At 38.0% G+C, this 24,226-nt stretch overlaps 1 non-coding gene across 1 annotated transcript; it reads left to right on the top strand.

Annotated features, from left to right (window-relative positions):
- The first annotated feature begins 18,140 nt into the window (after positions 1 to 18,140).
- LOC123573303 (U4 spliceosomal RNA) lies at positions 18,141 to 18,279 on the top strand. Its single transcript, XR_006698007.1, has one exon. It is a non-coding gene; the product is annotated as a U4 spliceosomal RNA (small nuclear RNA).
- Positions 18,280 to 24,226: the final 5,947 nt, after the last annotated feature.

The raw sequence follows: 24,226 nt of genomic DNA, 5'->3' as shown, positions 1-24,226 counted from the left end.
CCTTTAGATGTAATTTTTAAATAACATTATTGTAGCTCTCATTTTTGGGGTTAAGGCATTTTGCATATATTATCTGTAATACTTTCATCAGCACCTCTGGAAGATAGGATTCTTATCTTCTTTCTCCTTAAATAAATAAATTTAAACTCAGTGATAGCAATTGGCATCTCCAAGGCCACAGAGCTAGTAACCAGTCAAGCCAGATTTATTCCAAGTCCAGTTGGAACTTAGGGAAGACTGAGGTGGGGTCTGTGAAAGCTCTGTGACTTCAGACGGAATATTTCTATTGAAAAATTAGGAGTCATACTTCTATTTGGCAGAATTATTTTTAAATTGATCTTTAATAAAGAGCAGCTATTATTATTTAACACTATTGGCTCCACAACACATGCAGTTCTGTAAGAGAACCAGGCAATTGTCAAAAAGCATTGATTGGCACCTAAAACAACTTATAAAATAATTCAAGGATCCCAGTACTTTGAGAGGCCGAGGCATTGAGGATTGCTTTAGCCCAGGAGTTCAAGACCAGCCTGGGCCACATGGTGAAAACCCACGCATTCAAAAAAATACAAAACAAATTAGCCAGGCATGGTGGTGAATGCCTGCGATTCCACCAGGTGAGAGGTGGAGGCAGGTGGATCACCTGAGCCCAGGAGTTTGAGGCTGCAGGGAGCTGTGATAATGCCATTGCACTCCAGCCTGAGCAATAGAGTAAGACAAAGAAGGAAGGAAGGAAGGAAAGAAAAAGAAAGAAAGAGAGAAAGAGAGAAGGAAGGAAGGAAGGAAGGAAGGAAGGAAGGAAGGAAGGAAGGAAGGAAGGAAGGAAGGAAGGAAAATAATTCAAGGTATGTATTTTAGTTTCCCAAAACCATGAAAAGGGCACATAATTTTCTTTAGAATAATTCACATTATATTCTTTTTTTGCCCCATTTACCTCCCTGTATTTACTTCAGTATCTCTCTTTTCCAAAATAATATAGGAAATCTCTTCCATTAGTCTTAAATCTCTATTTCATTGTTCTTCTCTTCTTCCCAGCTTCCTCTTGATTCTGGACCTCAAACACAGTTCTACCAAACCTGACTGGTAATAATAACAAAACCTTCCGTTTGAAGCAGTGTTTCTTGGCGTTATTTCATTATTTCTCCCCTAAAAAAATTTTTAGTTGTTTTTTTCCCTTAATTGTCTCTGCCATGAAATTTTAATACCAGTTAACGCTATGTATCTGTTTTTACATTGTGACCCCTTGAAGGGTCACAAACCATTGTAGTTAAAATGCCCCCCCTACCACCATCCAACCTGAATAAACACTTTTTGCCTCCTTGGGGAGATTATCACCTTTGTTAAGAATGCAGTTGAAAGCAGTTTCTTAACCTCAGCACTATTCACATTTTGGGTCAGACAATTTTCAGCCAGAGAGTGCTATCTTGTGAAATTTGGCATATTTTACAGAATGCCTGGTCCCTATCCAATAGATGCCAGTAGCAGCTCCCAGTTTTGACAACAAAAACTGTACCAGAAATGTCCCCAGATATCACCAGATGTACCCGAGAGGATACAATCACCCTTGGGTAGAACCACTAATGTAGATGGAAAGAAAGGTGAATGAATGTGCAAATCACCAAGAGTAAAGAGAAAAAACTGAACATTTATATAATAAAAATTTGTATTTTATCCTCTTTTAGTATTAAGTGCAATATGCAATATAATTTGCTGAGAACAGAAAAATACAAATTTCTAACAAGACCCAGAATTTTCTTTAGGAGGATTTTCATAGAAGAGACAGAAATCACTTTACTTCAAGAAAGTGAGATCTTACAATGGCAACAGAAAGTATTATGAATTAATGGATTCAAAATACATCTTAAAACTTCAGAGCCACCATTTGGCTGGGAGTTTAGTGGAGCTATGTCTAATTTTTCTCACTCCTGAGCCTCCATTAAAACTATGATGAAACGGCTGGGCACAGTGACTCATGCCTGTAATCTCAGCACTTTGGGAGGCCAAGGAGGGTGAATCATTTGAGGCCAGGAGTTCAAGACCAGGTTGGACAATATGGTGAAACTCTCTCTCTACTAAAAATACAAAAATTAGCTGGGTGTGGTGGCACATGCCCGTAGTCCCAGCTACTTAGAACCCAGGAGGTGGAGGTTGCAGTGAGCCGAGATTACGCCATTCTACTCTAGTCTGGGTGACGAGGCAAGACCCTGTCTCAAAAACAAACAAACAAACAAGCAAATAAACAAACAAAAAATATGATGAAAGGATTTTTTTTTTAAGAAATAACCTCACAATGGAGGAGAAAAACATGAGAATTTCTGTTTAACTCAGGAATTAAACTTTATCTCTGGAAAGGGGGAGTAGAGGGGACAGAACTACAAGGCAAAATATGTGAAAGGAGTTTGAAAAGCAGCTAGATCTCTAGATCTCTTTCTCTATCTCCTGTTTCTTAAGGGCTAGTCCTCTCACTCTCTATCAGGAGATTGAAGGTTTATTCTCAAGAAAGGTTAAAACAGAAGCTACCTTAACTGCAGTACAGAAAGCCCAGCTGAGGACAAGGGTACTGTTCAAACAAAAACGGGAGGATGAGGCCGGGCACAGTGGCTCACGCCTGAAATCCTAGCACTTTGGGAGGCCAAGGCTGGCGGATTGCCTGAGCTCAGGAGTTCAAGACCAGCCTGGGCAACATGGTGAAACCCCATCTCTACTAAAATACAAAAAAAAGTCAGGCACAGCAGCGTGGGTCTGTTGTCCCAGTTACTCGGGAGGCTGAGGCACAAGGATTGCTTGAACCTTGGAGGCAGAGCTAGCAGTGAGCCGAGATCGTGCCACTGCACTCTAGCTGGGTGACAGAGCAAAACTCTGTCTCAAAAAAAAAAAAAAAAAAAAAGGAAGGATAAGTATTCATAAACCTGCCAAGTGATGAATGTTGACATACCACCACCACCATCACCACCAGATGTTCCAACAGATTTTGGAAGCGAAAAAGACTTAAAGACTCTGAACAATTACTCAGTTAAGTAATACTATCTGTGAATCTCAAAGTTAAGACTCACCTATGAACTCAGAGCCACCATACAGCTTTTTAATCTCCATTCTCAATCAAAAGCAGTCCACCAGGGCTTGCGAGACATCTGAGAAATGCAGAGAGAAGAGAGAAAGCAAGAGAAACAACTTGAAAGACAAATCAGGAAATAGAATATTTCACTCCAGTCTGGGCAATAGAGTGAGACCCAGTCTCAAAAAAATATAAATAAATAAATAAATAAATAAATAAATAAGAAAGGCTGGATGCAAGAAACAAGAGATCTGATTCAGAAGTGAGAAGGGAATTTCCAAATGAGTGGTGATGGGATATCCCAGATCTATAGCTGTGTACTAGATACATAGGACACCCAATGACAATCAGAGGAGCCAAAAGGGCTTCAGGCTAGAGGTCTCCAAGATGAGGGCAATGTATGATCTCATGAATCTGAACACATTTGACAACCGATAGACTCTTGGCTTAAATTTGGCCAAGTGCAGTGGCTCAATCTGTAATCCTAGCACTTTGAGAGGTTGCAGCAGGAGGATTGCTTAAGCCCAGGAGTTCAAAACCAGCCCGGGCAACATAGTGAGATCCTGTTTCTATCTATCTATCTATCTATCTATCTATCTATCTATCTATCTATCTAATAAACAAATAAAAATAAAAATAAAATAAAAAAGAATCTGTAAATTGATAAGGACATACAAAACCAAGTAAACAAACAAATGACGAGACTATTATTAACTCAGTGGAGGAAGTTATGAGCAACATTTAAATTGTCTTAACAATGCAGATAGTGATCTAACAAGATATTTTTATTGAAGCAAAATATCATACAACTAAATAGGGAGGTGAGGAAACAGGAAGAGTACAAATATGAGGCTTGGGATGAGGAAGGCCACCAGGTGATTAAAAAAACAGCTAAATTCTTGTCTGAAAGTCAGGAAATAATGCCTAAAAACAAAATAATAGGAAGGAGCAATATAAAAATATAAAAATGTAATTTAGAGATGTGAGGTCAATAGACAAAGAATCAGCTATTGTAAGAACTGAAAATTATTTATTCTGGAATCAAGAAAATGGAGATCAGGGACAGAAGTAGACTAGTGTTTAAACAGCTTTATATAAGTATAAATTTTCAAACAATTTGCATGTACAAAAGGAAAAATATATTTTTATCTGCCCTTTATGAACAAAGGAAAAAATGCTTTTTAAAAAATAAATGTTGTGTATATTTAAGGTATACAACATAATGTTATGGGATGCATAGAGATAGTAAAATGGCTGCTATAGTAGAGCAAATTAACGTATCCATTATCTTACATACTTACCTTTGTTCTTGTTTTGGGGGCAAGAGCATCTAAAATCTACTTATTTAACAAGAATTCCAACACCTGGAGAGGCTGAGACGGGGGATCACCTGAGGTCAGGGGTTTGAGACCATCCTGGCCGACATGGTGAAACCTCGTCTCTACTAAAACTACAAAAATTGGCTGGGAGTGGTGGCAGGCACCTGTAATCCCAGCTACTCAGGAGGCTGAGGCAGGAGAATTGCTTGAACCTGGGAGGCAGAGGCTACACTGAGCTGAGATCGCACCACTGCACTCCAGCCTGGGCGACAAGAACGAGACTCCATCTCAAAAAAAAAAAAAAAAAGAATCCCAATGCAGTACAATTTTATTAGCTATAGACCCTATGTTGTACATGAGATTTCTAGTTTTTCTCATTATACATACCTGCTAGTAGTTTGTATCTTCTGACCTACATCTACCCATTTCTTCCCCTCCTCTGCCTCCTGCACCAACCTTGTAACAATTGTTTAATTTTTTATCTCTGTATAAATGACTTTCTTTTTAGATTGCACATATGAGATTACACAATGTATTTTTCTTTTTATTTCTGGCTTATTTCACTTAGCATAATGTCCTCCAGGTTGATCCACGTTGTGAAAATAGCAGAGTATCCTTCTTTACTTTATTTTGTTACTTTATTTTATTTTTTTGACAGAGTCTCACTCTGTAACCCAGGTTGGAACGTAGTGGCCTGAATTCAGCTCACTGCAACCTCAGCCCCCCAGGTTCAAACAATCCTCCCACCTCAGCCTGGGACTATATAGGCACACAACCCCATGCCCAACTAATTTGTGTGTGTGTGTGTGTGTGTTTTGTAGAGACGGTTTCGCCATATTGCCCAACCTGGTCTCCAGCTCCTGAGCTCAAGCCATCCGCTCACCTTGGTCTCCTAATGTGCTGGAATTACAGGCATGAGCCACTATGCCCAGCAAGAGTCTCCTTTTTTAAAGATGAATAATATTCCATAAATACACCATAGTTTCTTTATCCGTTCATCAACAGACACTTCAGTTGTTTCTGTATCTTGGCTATTATGAATAATGCTGCAATGAATGTAGGAGTACAGGTATCTTCACAAGGTGGTGATTTCTTTTCCTTTAGGTATATGCCCAGAAGGATTGCTGGGTCATATAGTAGTTTTATTTTTAATTTCTTTAGAAACCTCCATACTGCTTTCCATAATGGCTGTACCAGTCTACATTTCTACCAGCATTGTCCAAGGGCTTCCTTTTCTCCACAGCCTCATCAACATTTATCTTCTGAATTTTGGTAACAGCCATACTAACAGGTATGTGATGGTATCTCATAGTGGTTTTGATTTGTTGTTCTCAGATAATTAATGATATTTAGCACCTTTTCATGTATCTTTTGTCCATTTTATGCTTTCTTTATAGAAATGTCTATTCAGGTAAAAAGGAAAAAATTGTATTTAAAAATAATAAAGGAGGGAAGAAAGAAATAGCAGATGTTCCTATCAAGTACAATAATAGTCAGGGATTATATGAGCTATTTAAAATCCCAAACCCAATTTTTAAGTATATTTTAAATATTTCAAGTTGCCAACTACTCTTTTATTGTTTATTTTAGTTCTTTTTTGTGTTTTTTTGCTTGTTTGGTGTTTTAGAGACAAGGTCTCACTATACTGGTGGCTACTCACAAGTGCAACAGTAGTACACTGCAACCTTGAATTCCTGGCCTCAAACAATCCTCCTGCCTCAATCTCCCAAGTAGCTGGGACTACATACATGCACCACCACACTTTTTCAAAAAATATTAAAACACATTTGCTTCAATTCAGGAAAGTATCCAGGGTAGGGAGTGATATTATTCAATAATTAAATGATACATGGAGATATATGTTAGCTAAATGGAAAGCATCATAGTGCAAACTGGAACTGTTTACAGTTAAACTTAGACACAAGGAATTCTTGGACGTTGATGGTAGTGATTGATGATATAATTTTTTAATGTTCCTGAATCCCCGCTCTCAAAAACAGACAGGGCAATTATATAGCAAATCCAAAAACCCACAGACAAAATTTAATACAAAACATTGTGACAAAGTTTCCCACAAACTCTAGAATAAGAGGGTAGGTACAAAAAAATAATAGCCTCTGTGAGGGAGAAAGAAAATAACCAAAATAGTCAATAGGTATTCATTTGAAAATGTGATGTGCCCATACGTGACCAGCAGCTAAAACTTGGAATTTTGCCCAATCTGATAGCAAGTGGGTGCAAAAGGTCCATATAGAGTCCTGAAGAGCAGGCTACCTCCATGAACTCTCAATACGGGGCAGCCAGGGCTTCATTCTAGGACAGGGACCGAAAAATCAAAACTAAACAGAATATGAAGGAAAGGGAAGATCAAAATAAAAGTAGGGTCAGGGAGTTGAGTTGGGAAATCTCAGAAATCAGAAAGCTGCCATACTTTTGAACACATACACACAACAGAAGCAAGAGCTCTGTGAAGTTGGAAAAGCCACCTCAGAGCTGGGGGCAGTGACTCACGCCTGTAATCTCAACACATTGGAAGGTCAAGGCAGGAGGACTGCTGTGATTGCACCACTGCATTCCAGCTTGGGTGACACAATGAGATTCTGTCTCTAAAAGAAAAAGAAAAGCCATCTGAACCAAGTCTCCTGAAATTCCAGGAAAATAAATTTTACATAAAAAGGGACAACAGGAAAGGATTGTATTAACTTCCTAGGGCTTCTGTGAGATGGCACTACAAACTTGATGACTGACAGTTCAGAAGACCAGAAATCCCAAAATCAAAATGTCAGCAGGGCTGGTTCCTTCTTATAGGCTCTGAGACAGAAAAACCATCTAATGCCTTTCTCCTAGCTTTAGGTGGTTGTGGGAAATCCTTATTGTTCCTCGCTTAGTAGTAGACACGTCACTCCAATCTCTGCCTCCATCTTTGCATTGCTTTCTGCTCTTTATGTTTTTCTCTTTGGCTTCTCCTCTTCTTATAAGGATATCAATCACTGGATTTAGAACCTACCCTAAACCCAGGATAATTTCATATTGAGGTCTTTAACTAATTACAACCTAGTTAAATCTCCAAATTTAGAAACTTATTTAGAATCTTATTTCCAAGGTTCTGGATAGACATGAATTTGGGGGAGACACCATTCAACCCACTACAGCAATCAAGGTGAAATTCCCTGAAAAACTAACCAAAAGAATAAGGAGAAGAAGCAGCAGAAGAATATGTCTGCAGAAAATGAAAGCACCCAAAAAAATATGCCCACGAAATATATCAAAACTATAACTTCCTATTTAAAAACAACCTAAAGACATTAAGAAAATAATATGACTTGAAATAACAAAATTTTTAGTTAAATTAGAAAAATCAGAAATGACAGAATTTTTTAAAAATTAGAAATTTAAAAATATTTTCAGAAATAATTGTTGCTGCCTGTAAACCCTTAAAAAATATTTTTGGAAATAAAGGCTAAACTAAAACAGCACAAAAACAAGAGAATATAACAAATAATACCTTAAAATAAACAGAAGTTTAAAAAGGAGTGAAATATTAAAAATTAAAAATAAATGAAGGAAAATAGACTTAAGAAAAGGGGACAAACACTGAAGATAGAGGAAAAAAATCTGACGTATCAGTCAACAGGAGTCTCTAGAAAAGAAAACCAAAGCGAGAGAAGGAAAAAAATGGTAATTATAAAAAAAAACTGTCCAGTGGGAGAAAAAATTGAATTTAAAGAGTGTATTTTATATCCAAGAATGTCTATCTAGATTAGAATAATCAATACTAAGACATATTCTAGTGAAATTACTGGACTTGTAAAACCTTTGGGTATCTGGGCAAAAGTAACAAGTAACTTACAAGGGAACAAAAATTAGACTCAACAGACTTCTCAGCAGATTTTAATGCTGGAAGAAAGTTGAATAAGTATTTAAGATATTCACAGAACCAGGTGTGGTGGCTCACATCTGTAATTCCAGGACTTTGGGATGCCAAGGAAAGAAGGTCACTTGAGGCCTGGAGTTTGAGACCAGCCTGGGAAGCATAGCGACCCCATCTCTTAAAAACAAAAATAAAAATAGGCAGAGCGCAGTGGCTCATGCCTGTAATCCCAGCACTTTGGGAGGCCAAGGCAGGTCAAGAGATCGAAACCATCTTGGCCAAAATGGTGAAACCCCATCTCTACTAAGAATACAAAAATTAGCTGGGTGTGGTAGCATGCACCTGTAGTCCCAGCTACTCATGAGGCTGAGGCAGGAGAATCGCTTTGAATTCCTGGCCTCATACAATCCTCCTGCCTCAGCCTCCCAAGTAGCTGAGACTACATACATGCACCACCACATTTCTTTCAAAAAATATTAAAACACACTTGAACCTAGGAGGCGGAGGTTGCAGTGAGCCAAGATCACGCCATTGCACTCCAGCCTGGGCGACAGAACCAGACTCCATCTCAAAAAAATAAAAATAAAAATATAAAATAAAATAATGTAAAAACAAAATACATTCAGAGAAAGCAAATGTGATTCAAAAATGTTATACCCTACAAAACTGACTTCTATGTGTGAAAGATACCTACAAGCTGTTACCAGCATGCAAGAAGTAAGAGAATGGTGTTCCCATGGGCTGTTTTTGAAGAATTTATTAGCAAATGAGTTTTAAGCATGACTAAAAGGACATCAATACTCTAATGAATAAAAAGGAGAAAATACAATTAATAATGGCTTATATGTCCTAATAATGTAGATATATTTTAAAATATATTTTTACATATATATTTTTAAAAACACGGTGCGGGTAGGTGAATGGAAAAGAAAATGCAAAAATAATTGAATTATGTCAATAATCATTGAGGTAATAGGGATTAAAACAATTCTTTGATTTGGATTTCCCTTGATCGCTTTTTGATTAGTGTATTAGTCCATCCTCACACTGCTGTAAAAATACTACCTGAAACTGGGTAACTTATAAAGGAAAAAGGTTTAATTGACTCACAGTTCCACACGGTTGGGGAGGCCTCAGGAAACTTACAATCATGGCGGAAGGAGAAGCAAGTACCTTCTTCACAAGGCGGCAGGAAAGAGAAAAATGATCAAGAGCAGGGAAAACTGCCTTAGAAAACCATCAGATCTCGTGAGAACTCACTAGCACGAGAACACCCATGATCCAATCACCTCCCACTTGGTGTCTCCCTCAAGACTTGGGGATTATGGGGATTACAATTTGAGATGAGATTTGGGTAGGAACACAGAGACAAACAAAACCATATCATTTAGCATGCCAAACATATAGGTTTTTTTTTTTTTTTTTTTTTTTTGAGACAGGGTCTTGCTCTGTCTGTCACCCAGGCTGAAGTGCAGTGGTGTGACCATGACTCACTGCAGTCTCAGCCTCCCAGGCTCAAGTGATCCTCCCACCTCCAACTCCCAAGTAGCTAGGACTACAGGCACACACCACCCTGTCTGGCTAATTTTTTAATTTTTTGTAGAGAGAGGGTCTTGCTATGTTGCCTATGCTTGTCTTGAACTCCCGGGCTCAAATAATCCTCCTGCGCTAGCCTCCAAAAAGTTGAAGTTACAGGCATGAGCCTCAGTGCCTGGCCAAAAGTATTTTTAATTCTTTGTGAAAATAAACAGAGTTAGAGTTTATCAGACATGTGGAATGTCACTATTCTTTTTTCATTTTCCTTGAGACAGAGTCTCACTCTGTCACCCAGGCTGGAGTGCACTGGTATGATCATGGCTCGCTGCAGCCTAAACCTCCCAAGCTCAAGTGATCCTTCCACCTTAGCTTCCAAAGTAGCTGGGAGTATAGGCACATGCCACTAGCTAATTTTTATTTTATTTTATTTTTTGTAGAGGTGGTGTTTTGTCACGTTGCTTAGGCTGGTCTCAAACTCCTGGGCTAAAGCAATCTACCTGCCTTGGCCTCCCAAAGTTTTGGGATTAGAGGTGTGAGCCATCACACTTGACCCAAATGCCACTATTCTCCTATACATGAAATTCCCCAAAACATCTTATTTGGTTCCTAAGCAATCTAACATAAAAAGAAGTCTGCATTAAAAATTATGAAATCATTGATTTGACATGAAATTATTCAAAAGATTATTTTTCATTAAAATGTTGGCTTCTAAAATGGCTTAAATTAAGTTTTAGTAAGCATGAAAGATTGTTTTATATCAAAACAGTATCGGTAAAATTTCTGAAAAACATTTTTATGAAACAGCACTTTGATTTTGTTTGCAATATCGACAAATGCTTAAATTGTTGGCATACTGACCATTTATTTCTTTGTTTTCTTACGGCTGTTAATTTTTTACTAACATGTTATAATAGCCCCTAGTGTATGAAGAAACAAATGAGTTAGAATCTAACTCAACACTGCTGTTTATGCTTCCCTGAGTCAGCTTTGTCTGAGGCAAGCTGACCCGTGAGGACTTTGGTTGATATGTGTGCATTAAGACACGTTCACAGCCTAGTGGGGTTACTCAGAGAAAATGAATCACACAATATTTAAATATTTGGCTCTTTAATTCTTGTTGGGCTTGTTTTCTGTGGAGTCCAAATTTTCCCTCCCACACAGATATTAAACAGGTAGAAGGTAGAGCTTTGCTCAGTGCAGCATTTTATTGACCCAAATATGTAGGTTGCTCTGACTTCCAAAATCAACTATTTCAGCTAAATTTTTATTTCCTCACATCCAAATTTGACATCCATCTACCACTATTTTTCAAACGGCCTCAAGGGACAAACGTGTATTTCTCCAATACTAATCCATTTTAGATCTCTGCTCCCTGCATAAGGGGAAGGCCCCCTATAAAGAATGTGTTCTTCACCTGGCCACTTCCTGTTGAAGGATTTAAAAAATTACATGTAGCAATGTTTTTTAGTCTATTACCTCCAATAATTCTTATGGAGTGTGAAAAGTAGTATTCATTAAAGACAGAAATTGTGGGCATGCGATATTCCAGAGACTATTGGAAATCTTTATTAACAATATGCAAGTAGGTATTCTACAGAGAAAGAGGAATCCATTCTAATTGGTTAGGAAATGAAGAAGGGGGATAAATATGCCCAAAGCTATGACCAAACAAATTTCTCATCACCACCTTGTATAATTAAAATATAAGAAATTTTAAAAGTATATAAAAAGAAAACTTGGTAAGAAATTAACTACAGATAAATAACTAAAGGAAGGGTAAAGAACAGAGAAACTCACCGCCTGTGCAACATGGTGAAATTTGTCTCTAAAAAAAACAGAAAAATTAGCCAGGTATGGTGGTGTACACCTGTGGTGCAAGCTACTCTGGAGGCCGAAGTGGGAGGATCACTTGAGCCCAGGAGTTCAAGGCTGAAGTGAGCCTTGATCACGCCACTGCACTCCAGCCTGGGCGACAGAGTAAAACCCCATCTCATAAAAAAAGAACAGAGAGACTCCTTCTCGAGAAAGCTAAGAACTGAAACAGATGATGAATAATGTAAAAAAGAAATGTTTAACGCCAAATGATGCAAAATGAGAAAAAAAAATCGTATTTTTAATTCATTTAAAGAACTATAAAAACAGATCCTTATAGGTTAAATATAACATATTTATAGAAGCAAAGTAAGACTTTAGCTAACAACATAGCAATTAAACTTGATCTCTTCTCCTTAAATGTTACAATTTTCTGGAGTTATAAGCCAAAACAGCTTTCCTATTTTTAGTGTTAGCATTCCATATAAAAACATTTTCTGTGTTTTGGAGAGGAATGTGGACTTGATATTGCAATCACCTGCAAATTCAAAGTTTTGAGAAACACAAAAAAAATTTCTCTAAGCTAAAGGAAAAGAGATCTCTCTGAGTATCTAGGATATGTTACTCCAAAATTTGTGTCAAATTCTTGGAAAATGAAAGCATGAGAGTGACAGAGTTCTTAATGTTTACTACAAATGTTTCATCTCACCGAGAATGAGATGGTTTATGTAAATTTTGCAATACGCCATCCCTTTTCCAATTTTAGAAACTGTTACAAAATCAGACTTCATTTGAACGTAATATAAGCGTTTTAGCATTTTGTATGGGCCAGACTTTAAGGGGAGAGAGTGAGGTTATTGTCTCCTTCGTGACACCTTTGAATGGCCACTCCCAAGTAATTCTAGCTTTCAAAAACTGTAGAATTTCCAGCCACAGACAGCAAATGGATTTTGTCCACTGATGTTATTCACAGCTATAACAGTCTAAAAAACTGACAGCAATAAATATAACTAACATGGCTGTATTTTGCCAGGATCTTAAAAAAAGAAACTGCATAGTTCTTTCAAAGTGCACATTAGTGAAGAGAATCAGCACATACCATTTAAAGAATCTCTTATGACAGTCTTTATTTAAATTTTTTTTTTTCTTATAGACAGGGTCTCAGCATGTTGCCCAGGCAGGTCTTGAACTTCTGGGATCAAGCAATCCTCCCACCTCAGCCTCCCAAAGTACTGGGATTACAGGTGTGAGCCACCGCACCCGGCTTCATGATGGTCTTATACATTATGAAAAACTTTCACAAAAGTTGAATTTCCTGGTTCAATATTTTTTTGCAAACAATATTTTTAGTTGACAAATTAAAATTGTATATATTTATGATGTACGGCATGTTGTCTTTAAATACATACACATTGTGGAATGGCTAATTTGAGCTTATTAACATAAACATTACTTCACATACTTATCTTTTTTATGGTGAGAACACTTTAAATCTATTCTCTTAGCAGCTTTCAAGAATACATTGTTATTAACTGTATTCTGCTGGTTCAAATTAAACGAAAATTTAATTTCTGCGTAAGTGTTTAAAGCAAGTGATATGAAAGGGAGACGCTGGGAAGGGAAGGGGAGGTCCCTTTAAATGATAGGGACAGGGGAAGTACTGGGTAGAAGAGGCTGTGGTCCCCAGCTAGGGCTCCACCTCCACAGACCTAGGTGAGAACAGGGATTTCCAGTCCAAATGTTTCATTTCCCAAGACCACCCTGGCCTGCCACACCCCCCATTCTGTGCCTATAAAAAGCCAAGACCCTAGCAAGGCAGACACGGAAGCGGCTGAATGTTGAGAGGAGTACACTGGTGGAGGAACACGCACAGGGGGAACACACAGGTGGCTGGACTTTGAGAGGCACAAAGTCGACAGGCACCGGCAGGCAGGCCACTGACCAGCAGAACAATGTGGGATTTGGCTGGGGCCGCTGAGGGAGATCCCGGCCACCAAGCGGCCCGACTCCAGGGGAAAACCATTTCTCTTCTGGTTCCCCCATCTGCTGAGAGCGACTTCCACTCAATAAAACCTTGCACTCATTCTCCAAGCCCACATGTAATCCAATTCTTATGGTACACAAAGGCAAGAACTTCAGGATACAGAAAGCCCTCTGTCCTTGGGATAAGGCGGGGGTCTGATTGAGCTGACTAGCATAAGCCACCTACAGACGGCTAAATTAAAAGAGCAAAACTAAAAGAGCACAATGCAACACACACCCACTGGGGCTTCAGCTGTAAACATTCACCCCCAGACACTGCCGAGGGGTCAGAGCCCTGCAGCCTGCCCATCTGTGCGCTCCCCTAGAGGTTTGAGCAGCGGCGCACTGAAGACACAAGCCACACCCCCTTCGCACACCCTGCCAGGGGGCAAGGGAACCTGTCCCGTTTCACAAGGGCATCAAAAAATTCCATAATTTAAAAATACATATTAATTTCAAAATAGACATTTGTTATTAATGAAATCCTATCTCATTTATATCTCTCTATATGGGCCTCAGCCTCAAATTTCTCCCTCTTATCCCTATGCCTCATAACTGTCTTATCTTAAAGAAAACTCTGATTCTTTTCCTAAAACATGCTGCAGAAGAGAGACTGTAGTAGGGATATTCCGTAGTCGTGTACATTTAAAAAAAGAAAAAGCATGTTAATATTAACAGGTTTATTTAATGCAGTTTTTCTAAGCCTTTAATCTGTTAATGCGCCCAGTGAATCTCTAAGAAGGAAGTGGAGAATGCAGCATGCCTTACATTTATTTAATCATAAGTCCCAACTTGTGGGATTGGTCTTCTTCTGAATCTAGAAGCAATTTTCAAATTGATATTTCAAAATTAAAAAAAAAAATTCCTCAGAAGTGGCTCTTTGTGATACTTTTGTTCAGCCATTGAAGTCTCACGGCAGTTTTACTCCCTTTGTAAATCCTTGAGAGAGACGGTGCCTCTCTCCACTTTACCTACGTGTTCCCTTATCCTCCTATGGAATTTAACAAAGGCTGTTACCACAGAGTTGACAAAGGTCTCTCCCTCATCTAGACTGTGAGGGTCCCTGAGAGCAGGCCCAGCTTTTATTTATATTTGGACCACCAACAGGAAGTATAGTGCCTGAAAACTTGGGAGGTGCTTATTGAATCATGGCTAAGAACACAGACAAATATATATGGGCAGATTTGATGGTATAAATTCAGTCTGAAATAGATAGAACTATTAGACCGTAAGTGACTTTTGGTGTTTTAAAAAATTCAAGCAGGCCAGAGGCGGCGGCTCACAACTGTAATCCCAGAACTTTGGAAGGCCTAGGTGAGAGGATTGCTTGAGCCCAGGAGTTGCAGACCAGTCTGGGCTACATAGCAAAACCTTGTCTCTACATGAAATTTAAAAATTGGCCAGGCACGGTGGCTCATGCTTGTAGTCCCAGCTATTCGGGAGACTGAGGCGAGAGGATGTCTTGAGCCTGGGAGGCAGAAGTTACAGTGAGCCAAGATCAAGCCATTGCACTCCAGCTTGGGCAACACAGTGAAACCCTGTTGCAAAAAAAAAAAAAAAAAAAAAAAAAAAAATTAAGCCAAACACCAATCAAGATTCTTTCATTGCTAAACTTATCATAAGTACCATCAAAAGCAAATTTAAATTATAGAGAAAATATTGCCAATAAAGCTTTAATCCATAAAATATTTGTGGCTTAGTTAATTCTTCAAACACATTTATGGTTTAAGAGTATTAACGTGGCATGCTATGATCCAGGGAAAGAAATTGCAGTTATCCTTTCTTTAAACTTCTTAGAAAAAGAACACTTTCTAAAATGAGGTTGCCATATATATCCAGGAGCACTGCTTTTCCCTAACTGAAAGGTTACATCATCTGCTGGCCACCCACCCCTAGGTACCTCTGAGAATAGCGTAATAACATACCAGGCTAATGAGAAGATTCTCATTATGCTCTCACAAGTATGAAAACTTATGGTGATAAAAATAACTAGTGCCGTCATGACTTAACCACAAATTTTGTTTGTGTTTTTTTGTACATTAATCATTATTTAATAGACCACAGATGTGTCAAATAGCAATTTTCTAAACACTGACTTAATTTTTTTTAATTAGTGAAGTCAGTTGAAAGTGCCAGTGTGTTGAAAGAAAACTCTGGGTGCTAAAAATGATTTAAATTTCCATACCTAAATTCTGCACAGAACTTGATTTAGGGCCTCATTATCTTGTTCTTAGAAAGGGAATTTTCACATGGTTAATTTAGTGGGTAAAAGTTATATAACAATCTTTTCTAAATATGCTATATCTGACCTGACCTAAAACAAAAGTCAAAGAATCAGATGTAAGATGTACTGAATCAAAACTTCCTCAGAAATGATGTCCAAAATACAAAGTTGTTCATTTCTACTGAAATATATTTTTAAGTTTTCAAAGTCAATTGACTAGAGTTGCACAGAAAATAATATTCAGAAAAGTTGAGATTTGGCCAGGCTCAGTGGCTTATGCCTATAATCCCAGCACTTTGGGAGGCCGAGGCGGGTGGATGACTTGAGGTCAGGAGTTTGAGACCAGCCTGGTTAACATGGTGAAATTCTGTCTCTACTAAAAATACAAAAATGACCCGAGCTTGGTGACGTGTGCCTGTAATCCCAGCTACTCAGGAGGCTGAGGCAGGAGAATCACTTGAGCCTAGGAGGCAGAGGCTGAAGTGAGCAGAGATCGCACCACTGCACTCCAGCCTAGGTGACAGAGGGAGACTCTGTCTCAAAAAAAAAAAAAAAAGAAGTTGAAATTTGTCTCAAAGATATTCTTATTAAAACTGTCAGAGTATACCCTAGTGAGAGAGGAAAAAGAAAAAAAAATCAGATTGAAAGTTTAGCCAGGGTGTGAGTAAACTCAGGATGTGACATTACATAGTAGTGGAAAGTCATGAGCAAAGACGCATTTTTCTCAACATAGGAAGGAGATAAGTAATTTTAAAAGCAAGGAGCTATTAGGGGAAAAAAGGTTGCCTAGTGTTCGTATGTGTGAGTCTACCAATGTGAAAATCATATCATAGTTCCATTTTTCTTTTCTGTGTCAGTGAATTCATGTATTTGGCAGAATCCATAAATGATTTTCTTGTTTATGGATATTATTTCTATTACAGTGAGTATGACTCATTATTAAAGATGGCCACAGGGGAAAATGACCAGAGAAGCTACCAAAACATGAAATACTGCCAACGTGTGAAGATGAGGTTGCATACATTTTAAATTCATTCACTCAATGTCTTTAAATTTCTTATCAAGTCCTAAGAATGATACAATGGACTTTGGGGACTCAGAGGAAAGGGTGGGAGGAGGCAAGGCATAAAAAACTACACATCAGATACAGTGTACACTGCCCGGGTGACGGATGCACCAAAATCTCAGAAATGACACTAAAGAACTTATTTATGTAACCAAACATGACCTGTTCCTGCAGGTGGTGAGAAAACCTATTGAAATTTTAAAAGAACCGGGCGCGGTGGCTCAAGCCTGTAATCCCAGCACTTTGGGAGGCCGAGGCGGGCGGATCACGAGGTCAGGAGGTCGAGACCATCCTGGCTAACACGGTGAAACCCCGTCTCTACTAAAAAATACAAAAAACTAGCCGGGCGAGGTGGTGGGCGCCTGTAGTCCCAGCTACTCGGGAGGCTGAGGCAGGAGAATGGCATAAACCCGGGAGGTAGAGCTTGCAGTGAGCTGAGATCACGCCACTGCACTCCACCCTGGGCGACAGAGCGAGACTCTGTCTCAAAAAAAAAAAAAAAGAAAGAAAAAGAAAAGAAAAAGAAATTTTAAAAGCAATGTTAAAAATTTTTTTTTAAAAAGTAAAAATAAAATATCATACCAGAATTAGGACAAAATATCAGACAAAAACTAAAAAGAGCTCACCACCTTAAAAAAAATCTAAAGGATGTATTTCAGAGAGAAATATTCTCAGACAGAAACTATGAGATATAAGAAGGAATCAACAGCAAAAATAGAATAAATGTAAACCACTGACTGAAAGAAAATTTCATGTCAAGTGAAAGTAATTTATTTAAGATGTTTTTTAAGTGATCAGAAAATATCTAACCTAAATAAAATGAATAGAGTGAATTTTTATCCGAATAAGTTACTTCCACTATTGATTCTTTTACTCTAAACACCTTTTAAAAAGTAATAAATATTCCACTGGCATTGCTGTTTTATACCTTCAGCTATCATGAGCATCACTGTCCACTGTCAATTTCTTGTGATCTTCACACTGCTTACTACGGTCGTGATAATGTGGCATGGTAAACTTAAAATACACATACACACACTCATACACACATTTAACTAGACAGTAATAGTCACATTAAAAAAAAAATCTGTTGCTACTGAATAATATTTGCTTCCAAAGTGTCACAACAGTTACATAAAGCATTCCCAGAGTCAGAACCTTCAGAAAATAAAGCAAATTATTTTCTTGATGTAAATCCTCCATGTAAATGTCTTTCCGAAAGATGTGGCCTACCTACCTCTGCACAGTGGCAGTATCATAGTCGGTGAGGTTTATCTAATGTGTGATTATTGCTAATTGAAAACTTCCCAATATCTCACCATGATGACTTGAAATGTAGTCAGCATGGGCAATTTTTGAGTGTCTTTATGGAGACTGAACAAAAGAAAATAAATAAATAATGATAATAAGGTATGGCCAAGAGAAAATACATTATATTCAGAGCATATTATGAGAGTCATTTTTCTGGGTACCTTTTTCCTATGAATTAATTTCACCATGCCAACCCTTACCATATGGACTGGGCATGCTGGCTTATACCTGAAATCCCAGCACTTTGAGAGGTAGAGGCAGGTAAATTACTTGAACCCAGCAGTGCAAGACCAGCCTGGGCAACATGATGAAACCCCGTCTTTAGAAAAGATACAAAAAAATTGGCCAGGCGTGGTGGTATGTATCTGTAGACCCAGCTACTCCAGAGGCTGAGGTGGGAGGATCACTTGAGCCTGGGAAGTCAAGGCAGCAGTGAGCCGAAATTGCGCCACTGCACTCCAGACTGGGCGACACAATGAAAATCCTGTTCCCCCTCCCCCCGCAATAAAAGCCATGATGAACACAGAGTCCAAAGACATATTTTTTTTCTTGATTACTTACAAGTACTAAATGATCTACAAGATATCTTCTGATTCTAAAATTCTATGTTGCAGCTATTGTTGCATGTGTATTCTGTTTTTTAAGCTCTAACTATCAAAAGAATTTGGATTATGTGGCACCTAATAAAATCTGGTATAACAGTGAATCCATCAATTAGCAACATAGCCATGATGTAAGATTGTTTTTTGGTTTTTTTTTTTGGTTTTTTTTTTTTGGAGACAATGTCTTTTGTACATGCTGGAGTGCAAAGGCATAATCACAACTCAGTGCAGCCTCGACCTCCAGGGCTCAAGTGATCCTCGCACTTCAGCCTCCAGAGTAGCCGGGCCTACAAGCATATGTCACCACGCCCAGCTAATTTTAGTAAATTTTTTGCAGAGATGGGGTTTTGCCATGTTGCCCAGGCTGGTCTCGAACTCCTGAACTCAAGCAGTCAGCCTGCCTCAGCCCCCCAGAGTAATGAAATTACAGGCATGAGCCAACATGCCAAGCCTTTGTTTCTGTTTCAAATTTATGAACTACAACCAGTTTCTAACAGTCTTTAGTATCCCAAATGTCCACAAAACTGAAACATTTTAAATTTTCCATCAATGAAATATGCACATAGTACAACATTCTATGATATTCCAAAGGAACTAAAAATTATACAAAGAAAAACAGGTTTTTTACTCACACTACCACTCAACTCCTCTTCCAAAATACAATCACTTTGACCATATTTTATATTCTTTTAAAAGTAATCTACGTATTTAAAAGTAGATACACACATAAACACTATGGAGATGTATAATTCAAAAAGTAAAGAGTGTGGTGTCGAAAATGCAACATTCTCCTCCTAAAGCAACAAAATAAAACAACAAACACACACACACACAAATGTAAGTAAAGACGTAGGTAAAAGGTGACATGAAAAACTTGGTAATTAATGATGCAGTCATAATAGAAAATAAAAAGATAAAGACAGCAATGGTGATGTTATGCAGGCAAAACAAAAGCCTTGGGAGAAAACTCCTTTGCCTTTGCAATGTGGTGGCGTGGAAATCATACTGACTTTGTTGTCAGATAGATCTAGCTCTAAATCCTATGATAGCCCCTTATTAGCTACATGGCCTTGGGCAAAATAACTAGTTCTCTGTTTCATATTCAACTTCAAAACTGTAATAACAGGTAACAGATCATAATGTAGTCTTGAGGAGAGGGTGTTTATATGAGATTTTGCATATAAAATTCTATTTTTCACTGCTTTGAAGATCATAGACTTAAACATCTTTCATAGCCCCCTTTTTGTTTGTTTGTTTTTAGAAACAATGTCTTGCTCTGCTGCCCAGGCAATGGCGTGGTCTTGGCTCACTACAGCCTTGACCTCCTGGGCTCAAGAAATCCTCCCAGCTTAGCCTCTCAAGTAGCTGGGAATATAGGCACATACCACCACACCTAGGCTATTTTTTTTTTTTTTTTTTGTAAACACAAGGTCTCACTATGTTGCCCAGGCTGGTCTCAGACTCCTGGCTCAAGTAATCCTCCCTCCCTGGCCTCCCAAAATGTTGGGATTACAGACCAGACCCATCATGCCCAGCCTCATGGCACTTTTTAAAAAGAAAAACAAACAGTGCAACAACAGCAACAACAGCAGCAATCAAGTAGGTAGAGTAAAACTGCACGACCTCACAGTAATGCAAAATCCCATGTAAAATGCAATTAGGAATCATCTCCTAGGCCCCCGAACCTCCCAGCCAGCCAACTACACAGGCTCACCTGTCATTTTATTATCACTGCAATAATCTGAATCTTTCCTTTTCTTACTGACATTTTTTTAACCTCACTTATAGCAATATAATGGGGTTCTCATATACAAAAAAATTAAGATAATTTCCACTATGAATACAGTAATAATCCCGTAAGTTAAATAAAACGCTAAATTACCTTCAATGTACTGTTTTTGATCCTGAAACTAAAATTAAATATATATACACACATACTCCGTTTACCAAAGCAGATGCAAATAAAATATATTTTAGAACTATGACCATTTGCAACAAAAACTTTCTAATGGCTAACTTGGAAATATTCAGAAGAATTTGTTATCTAGGATAATAGAACACTCCATTTTACCAGATGACTGCAGGTTTATTGTACATATGAGAAAGTTCAACTGGAAAATTATGTTGTTTGTGGACTTGTATATCAAATTAACTTTGAGTCAGTCAGTTACTTGACCTAGAGGCGCTTTGGGCCTTGCCTGGGAGCCACACCCTCATTTGTAATCTACACCATTAATCTGATGTCATTGAAATGTATTGCATCATTCCCTTGATACTGATTTTACATGGATATTTGATTTTCTTGACATAAAGTTATTAAATTTTAAAAATGAACAAATAAATACGGAAAGCCTATGTTGTCATCAGTAACAAGAATTTATTGAAAGTTTTTTCTTTCCCTCACTTGCACTACCAGAAAAAATGCAAGGAGGGAATCAGTGACAAGCTCAGGCCTTGGATTCGTCTGCACCAACTCTCCCAGATAGCCTTGAAAGAAGAATAAATATGAGTGATTCTGACAGGAACCCCATGAACACAGCAGTTAGGTAATTTTTTTCACAAATTCCACATATCTGTGGCAGTGACTATATTAATATAGAAACAAGGGCAAAGAAAATTACCATTCTTTATGAAACTGTTCACAATAAGTGTTATAAACAAATATTATAAACAAGATCATAATAAGCTGTGCTGAATCAGAAATGTACACGCGTATCTGGTTCAGGGTCAATAAGCATAAACATTTTTCAAAAAACAGTCGGTCAATTTCATGAATTTGTTAACTGCTAGAACCACACTTTTGAACACCAATATTTACCTACTAAGAAATTATTTTTCTTTTTTTAAATTTTTTGTTTTGTAAAAAACACTACACGCCTGTTAGAGCCTACTTAGAAATTACAAGAAATGATTTAAGAGACTACTGTAGAAAAAATATTTTTAAAACACATTTTAAAATTTAGAGTAACTACTGACTTTTGAAAATTGCACACATTTTTAATAGAACATACCTAAATTAGTTTCTATGATGTTTAATAATTTTCAGAATAATTTATATGAGCACAGAGACCTATGATAAAGATTAATATTGAAGATAGCAGTAATAAAATTAGTAATCAATGATATAAAAAATAAATAAAATTATTTCTATCTAGGTTCCATCGCATTCCCACCTCTTTTTACTCTCTTTAAAGTTCCCTGTAGTTCCAAAGAATGTTCCAAGTTTAGGGAGAACACTCAGTAATGTCCACTGATATTAAATATCTCAGTTACTTTAAATAATTAGGACTTTTTTTTTTTTTTTTTTTTGAGATGGAGTCTCACTCTGTCACCCAGGCTGGAGTGCAGTGGTGCGATCTCAGTTCACTGTGCAACCTCTGCCTCCTGAGTTCAAGTGATTCTCGTGCCTCAACCTCCCAAGTAGCTGGGACTACAGGCATGCACCACCACACCCAGCTAATTTTTGTATTTTTTTAGTAGAGACAGGGTTTCGCCATATTGACCATGTTGACCAGGTCTCGAACTCCTGACCTCAAGTTTTCTGACTGCCTCGGCCTCCCAAAGTGCTGAGATTACAAGTGTGAGCAACTGTACCCGGCCAAGATTCTTATTATCTGCTGTTAGTAATGGCATCTAAAATTTATTGCATATCTATAAGTCAATATATATACTTAATTTAATCTTCCTAACAAACTTATGAGTTAACTATTAGGATTCTTTATGTAATAGATAAAGAAAATAGGATTCGGAGACGCTAAGAAGCTTGCCAAAAGTTCCATAACTCATGGGTGGCTAAGATCAGAACTCTGGTCTAGTCAACCCATTCTTCTCCAGTCAACAATCACTGTCTCATGAGCATTGGCCAAATATAAAATCTAAAAAAAAAAAAAAAAAAAAAAAAAAGATAATTTTCTATAAAGGAGTTTACAATGTTACTGGTGGTTTTTGGTTTTTGGTTTTTTGAAACAGAGTCTTGCTCTGTCACCCAGGCTGGAGTGTAATGGCAGGATCTCGGCTCACTGCGACCTCCACCTCCGAGGTTAAAGTGATTCTCCTGTCTCAGCCTCACTAGTAGCTGGGATTACAGGCATGTGCCATCAAGCCTGGCTAATTTTTTGTATTTTAGTAGAGAGGGAGTTTTTACCCTGTTGCCAAGGCTCATCTCGAACTCCTGAGCTCAAGTAATCCACCTGCCTCGGCCTCCCAAAGTGCCAAGATTACAGGCATGAGCCACCACGCCTGGCTTGTTACTGGTGGTTTTTGCAGGATTTTTCTTTGAATTAAAAGATTCAGACTTCATAATCATCTTTAAAGTATCCTATATCTAACAGTTAGTAAGAATTATTACCTGTATATCACATAAATCTTTAAAATGCTTTGTGAGTTCCTTGGACTTTGTGAAAGAGATACACTAAGTTTGCTGTGTAGTGTACAAATTCCCCACTTAAGTTTCTGAGAGTCTGGCTTAAAATGAGACCAAAAGATTCAGTAAATGCCATTCTATCCAGCACTTTAAATAACATTTATAATGTTAGATATATAATTACATCCTAATTTTTGACAATAATAGGTTAAATTCATGGTGGCTATTATTATAATATAAAAATAAATATTAAAATTAGACCAAATTTAATTAAACTATTTTAACTGGAATTATTAAGGAAGGAATAGTTTTTAAGTACTTTTATTTTTTAATTTTTTTCTGAGACAAAGTCTCACTCTGCTACCCAGACTGGAGTGCAGTGGTAAGATCGCAGCTGACTGTACCCTTCATCTTCTGGGCTCAAGAGACCTTCCTGCCTCAGTCTCCTAAGTAGCTGGGACTGCAGGTGTGAGTCACCACATCCAGCTAATTTTTAAATTTTTGTAAAACTGAAGTCTCACTGTGTTGCCCAGGCTGGTCTCAAACTCCTAGGCTCAAGTGATCCTCTTGCCTCAGCCTGGCAAGTGCTGAAATTACAGGTGTGAGCCACCGAGCCTGGCCTTATACAAGTAAGTTTTATAAAAAGTTTAGATTAGCTATTGTATTTAATCCCTCTTATGTTGGACAAAGATCCTGAATTCTGTTCCTTGGGAGCCATTTGCTGCCTGACTTCTGCCTGTGTTTTTACTTATTTTTATGAGACAGGGTCTTAACCTGTTGCCCAGGCTGGAGTGCAGAGATCATGCTCACTGCAGCCTTGAATTTCTGAGCTCAACTGGTCCCACCTCAGCCTCTGAATAGGTGGGACTACAGGCATGTGCTATCATGCCTGGCTTTTTTTTTTTTTTTTTTTTCATAGAGACATTTTCAGAGTCTCTTTTGTAGAGTCTTGCTGTTCTGCCCAGGCTGGCCTTGAACTCCTCAGCTCAAGCCATCCTCCTGCCTCAACCTCTCAAAGTGAGAATCACAGGCATGCACCACCTCA

The sequence above is a fragment of the Macaca fascicularis genome, chromosome 4, assembly GCF_037993035.2.
Source record: "Macaca fascicularis isolate 582-1 chromosome 4, T2T-MFA8v1.1".
NCBI lineage: Eukaryota > Metazoa > Chordata > Mammalia > Primates > Cercopithecidae > Macaca > Macaca fascicularis.
The sequence above is the reverse complement of the archived record's forward strand: the minus strand, read 5'-3'. Positions and strand labels throughout refer to the sequence as shown.